Source organism: Monopterus albus, unplaced genomic scaffold, assembly GCF_001952655.1.
Source record: "Monopterus albus unplaced genomic scaffold, M_albus_1.0 scaffold41.1, whole genome shotgun sequence".
Classification (NCBI taxonomy): domain Eukaryota; kingdom Metazoa; phylum Chordata; class Actinopteri; order Synbranchiformes; family Synbranchidae; genus Monopterus; species Monopterus albus.
This window is the reverse complement of record NW_018127921.1, coordinates 3,466,504-3,474,944: the sequence shown is the minus strand read 5'-3', so window position 1 is coordinate 3,474,944 and position 8,441 is coordinate 3,466,504. Positions and strand designations below refer to the sequence as shown.

General features: G+C 38.4%; 1 pseudogene; it reads right to left on the bottom strand.

Annotated features, from left to right (window-relative positions):
* LOC109959870 (voltage-dependent calcium channel subunit alpha-2/delta-4-like) overlaps positions 1–8,441 on the bottom strand; it is a 16,887-nt pseudogene that overhangs the window by 7,533 nt on the left and 913 nt on the right.

Here is an 8,441-nt window from a genome sequence, read left to right as displayed (position 1 = left end):
TAAAAATCAGCATCCTCTGCTGCTTCTGCTAGCCTCTGTGATAAAGCACAACTGATTAAGGATGCACTTTGCTCATATAATTGCCCATACTCTGATGCTGTGGTTCACTCTGTAATGATTTTTTTGGATTAATCACAACTGAAACAAGGACATGTGGGCAAAATTGGTCACCATAGAGAGTATATGTTTGCTTTTACAGACTATAACTACAGTACCTTGACAGACGTCATCTTCCTCTCAAGCATTTCCTCCATCTCTTCCGCAAACCTTTTCACGAGCTCCTCTCCATTCAACTCATCTATCTTCACCATGCCCTCAATATCCTTGTATTTGTTCAAAACAAACACAAACAAAACAAAAACTATGAAAAAGAGCAATATGTCCAGTTAGACATTCAAAGTAAGTTATTTTCTATTTTTTCTTTCACTGGTTATGCTTATCAACTTGTAAAAGTAAAGCTCCACCATTTTTATGATCTTCAAACATAAACTCAGACACTCAATATCCTATCCAGTTTACTCAATCAAGAAGACAGAGACAATAAATGTTCTGCTGATAACAGATAAAGCCACTGATTAAACAGAGATGGGTGATTAGTGCCTTCTGGCTCCCAAGATTACTGCAGCACACAATGCTTCTTGCACAACTAGATTTTACAAAAATACTCTTATTATTGGTACTACGCCTATAACAAGTGTAACTATGACTATAGTACCATCAATTTTACTGCTACTGCTTCAGGGGCTGCTTGATCAAGTCAGTCAGTACTGTGCATCTTTGGTTCTCACCCAACATTTGTGTCTGAGGTTAAGGTTAATCCAGTCTACAACACAACATAAACAGCAAACTACACACTATTTGTTTAAAACAAATGTGGGAAGCTTAGTTATTTGTGCTGCTAGTCTGGTGTGCTGTATTAAAATTGTGTGTATAAAGCAAAGATACAGATGCATATAACCTGTAAAGAGAGGTGGTTGGTAAGTGTGTGTACTGTATCTGTGAACAGTCAGTCTGTATGTGTGTGGCAGATGGTGAATGGGCCTGTTAGGGATGCTACAGAATAACATGTAGAAGAAGAGCACACATCCTATTTACTGAAAGACAGCATACAGTTTTACTGTATGTGTTGTTAAAGCAAAATATTAAAGCACAATACAAAAGCCATGCAGCAGAAATAATCAAACAATAAATAAATAAACAAATAAAATGTTAATTGTTATTTTCTTATATCTTTTCCATCTAAGTAAATGTTACGTGTGTGTATGAATCAAGTGTATTTGAATTTAGTGTGTCATCAGATTGCTTTCTGGGCCATGTGAAGATGGCAAATGATTGCCACTCAAGTTAGTCTTTATAGGCTGATGTAGCAGAGTGGAGGGGGAGGAGGAATTATTCACACTTGTCTCAGTCTGATGACATCATGTGCTAATGTGTGAATGTGTGTGGTCTCTTACCTTCTGGAGAAGTTTAGCTCCAGAGTATCTGGCAGACAGGGTGGCTATCTCTTTCCCAAAAGACTCAGCCCACTGATGCACCCTGGACATGGAGGAAACAAACATCAGAGACAGACACTCAAAGCTGGTAATAATATGTATGAAAACACAGTACTAAACAGAAGGGTAATCATCATACACCCAAATCCTTTATTTTGCTGAAAAATACAAGATTAAGAGAGTGTGACAGTATGGAGCAAATCATCTTAAAAGGTTATCCAGCATTCACCACTAACACATCATCACAGATTACTGTGAATGTGACAGTAAAAACTAACAGTCTGCCAGTTCAATAACATGCTGTCATTTCTACAAATCCTCTATGTGAAAGCAGATAAGGTAAGGCAACAGAGTTTGGAGAATAGACAGGATGCGACAAATGGCTCCACCTATGGGGAGTCAGCCAGCTCCCTGCTAGTTAGCAGGCATGTTTGCAACGGCTAACCTTAGTGCTGACAACTAGTCAGTGATTGGTTGAGCTGTTGATATGTTCATTGCAAAATATGACTGAGTTCATTTTAAAATGTGAGGATGTGCAGCACATGTTGTCAAAAGAACCACTGTGCATGCCAGGCCAATTCAGATTAAAACAGAGCCTTAAGCAGGTCAACCTGGTTCAAATGTGGATCAAATAAAACCCTAACTCTATGAAGTACCCAACAGGGAACAAAAAGCTGTGAAAAGATTTTCTTTCTTTAGTCTCAGAAAAAAGACAAACTCTTGTTTTCAGGTCAGAAGAGATCACATCTTTTGGATTGTGTGCACACTGTCCATTGTTTTTATGACTTGCAACTCAAAACACGCCATTGCTGCTGATGTCTTATCTGTTTTCTTTATGGCAGCAGAGCAATGTTTCCCTGAGCAGTTAAAGATGTGACCTTTTTGGCTTATAATGTTCTGGTCATGGCTGAGTCAGAGGGGCCATGCTGCCAAATTCTCTACAGGCAGAGGAAGAACTTTGGGCTCAGTGACCTGTGTTGACCTGCTAAACCCTGCTGTCCCTGGAGCTTTAATCTCCATTAGTCACACGAGCCTGCCTAGTTACAGCACATACACTTTGAGCTGTATAAGTACAATACTAAGTATTCCTTGAAACTGCATGAGTAGTATTTGTTTTTGCAGTTGTAGTCGATAAATCTATTGGGCTCAAGTTGGACTCACCAAATTATTACATCATGTATGACCCACTGACGCACGCATACAAACAGATATTAAATACATGTAGTCAGTGTACGTATGCTAACAAAATGCTGTGTATTCTGTCAACTCCTTCTGCTTTACTACATGCACACACTCACAGGCACAAAGTTAATAGGCTGTTGTGGTCTGACAGGATCATATCAGTGCTCAGGGAAAAGAGCTTTGTCTGGAATCTGGAGAACAATCAGTCAAACGCAGGGTTTCATTCCCAAAACTAATATCGAGCTGAGAAAAACTGACCAATTATCATACAGTGTGACAGCTGGAGGGACACATTAGATATTTTGAGTTATTACAAGTCCACCGTGTAACAGCGATGTTTGTATTTGGGAAATGTTGCATGAATAATTTCTGATTAGCATTATTTTTCCAACACTAATTTATAACAAGATGTACATGCAAGCTTTGCTGTACACTGGATCAATTGATTTGCTCAAATTTCAACCTCATCTCCAGGTTATTTGTTTCTAGCTGTAGAGAAACTGTAGGACAGTTTGGCAGTTAGCTATATCCCACAGTTGGCCATATGGCCCATATGTGTCTGTGTGAAGTAATCAGCCAAAACACTACTGACTCATCCATCTGACATGTTCAAGACAGACGATGCTACATAATGACCTGCCAGAGAATCCACATGGACATGACCTGGTATAGTTGTTGATGTAAGGTCTTAATGAAGCACTAGAGGACTGTGGCCATCTAACTTGTATTTACTGCTAAAAGAGAGTATACAATCATAGTACATCGGTCAATAAAGTAAAAGTATCCAATCAGATGAAAATAGATAAAGGCTTTATAGATTTTCATTTGTTTTACTTGTTAAATATATTGTAGTGATGAAAATGCATATTTTCTATGTAGGTCTATATGTATCTTTATACTGACATCCAAACTTGAACTGACTGAAACGGTTGCTCCTGCTCATTCAGTCCCCAATGTCAGGGTTTTCCAGTGCAACTTTACTCATGTTTCTGGTGGGATCTTCTTCTGGGCATCGACCATCAGGCACAGCAAACTGAAGAGGATAATCCACATCAGCATCATCGGATTCCCATTGTGCAACCCACTTCTGTCTAATTTACAGGTCACAGTGCAACCACAAAGAGAGGGAAGCATCAAAGGTGCAATTAAGTAGCTGGTGACTGTCATGTCATGGTGGGTTAAACAACTATCTAACCACTACTGAGCTTGTATAAAATGGGCTTAGTGTATGCAGACAGGTTGTGGCTTTCTATTATATGTTTAACAAATGGAATGCTTCCTACACATTACTGACAATTCAGAAAACATTAAAGATGGCAAAATTAATACTGCCAATCAAAAGCATGCTTGCATTTGACATGGGAACCACGTCTGATTTAAGCTCTTTATGAGGGGAACTCTACCTCAACAGCAAATCCAAAACTTGTAGATTTTGTCAACCTGCCTGGTAAAGTAACTATTATTAAAAAGTGAAGGTCCAATCCACAGTTTTCTGAACAACCTTCATGCATAGTTGAAAACTTGAGATTGTCCAGAGACTTGTTCTGTCACTGAGAACAGCAAGGTAGAGAATCAAAAAGCTCATGTGCAACATCCAACAAGTGTCATCCTAAAAACAATAACAGAATTAACACTCAGTTTGGCTTCTAAGAATGATACTGGGAAGCCAGAGTCTTTCAGAGGAAAAGACTTAAGAGCAGCTTAGCTTGTGAGACAAAAGACTGAAACAATCCCATGTGCTGCCCAGAAACACAGGGTGCTCATTTAAAATGAACACAAGATGGAGCCTAAAAGATTGTTGAAGGAAGAGTAAAGTATTCCTATAAATCACTCCTAACAGAAGATTAATCACTATATCATGCTATCAAAGCATTAAACCTGTTCCAGGCATATGGGTGTGGAAACAATGTACAAAAATCTGACTAATAATGAATAAACTGATTAGATTGTCAGATGAGCTGGTTATTCCAGTATACAGAAAAATCCAGAAAGCATTTGTCTCCAGTGTCAAAGGTCATGTTTACACACCCAGAGTCACAGAGTCTTGCCATATTCTTAGACCTCCCTCTTTACATCTCTTAATCCTAGTTCTGCTCCTCCCATCATTCACTCCAGGAGGGAAATAAAACATTCAGGATGTAAACTTCTGTCTTCACTTGAGTTCAGTCCTTGTTATCAGGGAGCGTGAATTCCTACTGCAACTTCAGATTTTTTGCCATTGCTTCTGCTGACCACACATCCTCATGGATCCAAAACCAAAATCATGCAGCACCAGGACATGAATACGATAACGGATGGAGAGTAAGATAGATGCCGTGATAATGGGACTTCCACTCTCTCCAGTGTATCTCGTCCTGCTCTCTGGAACCAGTTTATACCATAATACAGACTCCATCTATCCCTCCTTTTCTCCCTACATGCTTTTCACCCCCCCACATATATATACAAACACAGTATCTCTCTCTCTTGCCCTTATCTTTCTCTCATGCTCTCTTTCTCATCCTGCTTGGTGTCTCTCTCTTTTTTCCTCAATCTTTCCCACCATGCTGTCTCTTACCTGTTATCTCTCTAGTCATCTATTTCTCTCTCATCTATGATTTTCTGCTTAATCTTTCTCTGTGTCTGCTTTAACTAGGAAACAATGAATGGAGAAAGTGTCAGTAATTTACTGTAGTAATCTCATTCATGGATGAGGTTTGGAGAAAGAAAGAGAGAAGAAAGAAGTGGAAAAGGTGAAAATGGAAGCCAATGGAAACACATGGATGGGAGGAAGACAAAAGAGAAAAGAGGAGAGCATCCCACTGGGATGGAGTCATGGATGACAGAGTGCTTGACCTACACAGTTTTATGATGTAAACATACGGAGACACCTAGTGGACTCTCACTGCCACACACATGTATGACACACATACGCACTTACACTGTACTGCAACAACAATCTATTAGGTCTGAGAATGGGGCCATTATTATAAATCCAACAGTTTATAAATTATTGTAGCATTAAAAATCTGGTCTATGTTTTTTGGTTCTTTTTCCGTTACATTAATTAAGGGAAAATTATAAGCTATTTTGGTAGCTGATTAAATACAACTACATTCTTGCATTTATCTTGTAATCCATTCTCTCAGCGTTGGCCTCAACAACACTTGCAATAATTTATTACTTATTATTATTAATTTCACTTCATAGCATTTCTTATCTCAGACAAAAGCAAACCAGACTTTACTTTTTGTGGTGGCAGAGTCCCAACCCAAGTCCCACTGTGTATGCTGAGCCAGTGTATAAAAGATGAGTAAATGGATCAGATTTAAAGTTTTAAAGTAAATATGAAGCCACTACATCTTATGGAAGGTCACACTGCACATAGAAAATGGACTTTTTACTCCTTTAAAAGATACAGTTTTATCTGGGAGTTACAAACGTCTAGGTTTTACAGTGAACTACATCTTATTGGACTACACACTGAACATGCACTATGTCTTCTTGCATGCATATTTGTACGCTAGCATTGTGGAAGGACTGGTAACAAAATTTTGCATTACCTATTATGGGCCAACTGCCACATAGGTGGTATAGACCTTAGACTAGGAGAGTTGTCTCACAATTTTTTCCATCCATGCAACAATTCTCTGTAGCATCATGGCTACACTGGTTTGCATGAATTTTTAGATAAAGAATCTTACATTTATTGCTTAGTCGAAACCTGTACAATGCATATTCCAAATGACATTACAGCAGAGACACGATGTTTTAATGATGTCTAGTGCTCAAACGGCCTTACTGATGCTGGCACCATTAAACTTCCTAATAGCTAAATACCAGCAGGGGCATAGTCAGACATTCACACAGACACACACACAGAGCCATGTACTCGCATGAGGGAGCTGCACAGCTACAACAAGCAGCATGTACTTGCACACTCTGGCACACAGTAAAACATCTACTCCTGCTGTTATGGAATGAAAATGCAATAAAACAAAGTGCCAAACGTAACAGTGATGCTATAGTGAATGCAGTGAGGGTTCTAAATAATAACATAAACAGTTAGAGATCAAGTCACAAACACACACACTGACCCATATAACTAACTACTGATCTGGACAAACTCTCTATCCCTCTTCCACATGTGGATGAACTTTTCTATCAGCAGAAAGAATTTAATTCCAAATTCACTTGGAATGTAAAGCTTTTTACAAAAGTGTTCTGCCACTACTCTAAATACACTGTTGAGATTAGTACAAGTACAAGCTGTTATCCATTATTGAGTTCTAAAAAATTTATATCAACTACAAGAAAGAGAGGATGTCAATAACAACAAGCCAATAAAATTGTGAAATCTACTCCTACATTATATTGAATATTATTTACATGCTCTTCTGAGTTTCCTGTAGATGCTCTTGTATCCACTCAAAAGTCATACATGTCAGTTGGACTGGATGCTCTAGATTATCTGCAGGTGTGACTAAATGGATGTATGTCCACCTTATGTATTGTCTGTGTGAGCTCTGACAGACAACCTGCACATCGTGGTTCCCTGCCTCCTGTCTGATGCATAATAAAGTTGGATTAAGGGAGTAGTAAACATTTGAATCCCCAAATCTATGCACAGAAACATATAAACATTTTTACACAGTTATTTGTAAAAACAAACAAAACAAAACCTGTCTTAAACTGAACAATTGCACCAACCTTCATAGATAAGGGAAATAATGCTTATACAGCAGCAATAACCTGTACTGTTCTTTAACATAACAAAAGCATAAAGGCCTGTAAAATAAGCATGCTCCCCAAATTTGCAATCTGTATGATAATTTGAACCAATGTGATGGTGGGTGTAGAATAAAGTATCTAGTTAATGATATGTTTTCAGTCATTTCGTCTCATTTATCCAGCTCAGTTGTTGCCTTTTCTTTTCCAGCACACAAGCATTTTCTTTTGCCACTTAGTTTTTGCTTTTATTTCACCTTTAAAATGACTATGGAATCCATATTCAGTCATTTATGTTCTTATAACTTTACACAGAGTGCATGGTGTCACTCACCTGTGCCTCTGCAGAGTTTAATTATGGTCCCAACTTGTAGGCAGCTCCACTGTCTGTGTGTAGGAGACTGAAAAAGAAGAAAAAAGGTTGGACATGAAAAATTCCATTTGTACACTGGGTCCACTCTTATGTTTTAACAGAAAAAATTAAAAGCAATAAAAAAAAAACCACAAACACATTACTACTTTATGAAACCAACCAATCAACTCTAAAACGTTCAGTTCAGTTTGATGTTTAGTCTCCACTGAAGTTAAACTAAGAGTTAAACATCATCATGCATCTGAGAATGCATCAAAAGCAAAAGTCGTTTGCACTCCCCGTACAAACTGGATACCCCGGCTCTCTGGGTATTAACAAACACACACACCCATACATGTCTTTATGCCTTTGTGTGGCCCACGTTCTGTGACTTCTTTGTGAGGGCCACCACTTCTACTATAGCTACAATGGTGCAAAACACAAATCTATCATGAGGTGGCAATAGAGAATCAAAATGTCAGTTCACAATTCAGAAAACACAAAATAAAAAAAATCTATATCTTCTACACATGTGAGGACCGGAGCCTGTTGCCAAGCAGATTTGGTGAACTGGACCTTCTGTCACAAAGCACCAAAACAATGCATGTTATATCACCAGATTTCAGCAGATCTTTCATAACTGTCCCATCTTACTTTCCTGGTTAAACCAAACCACAGCATTACAGAGATGGAAGCATGTGGTTTTT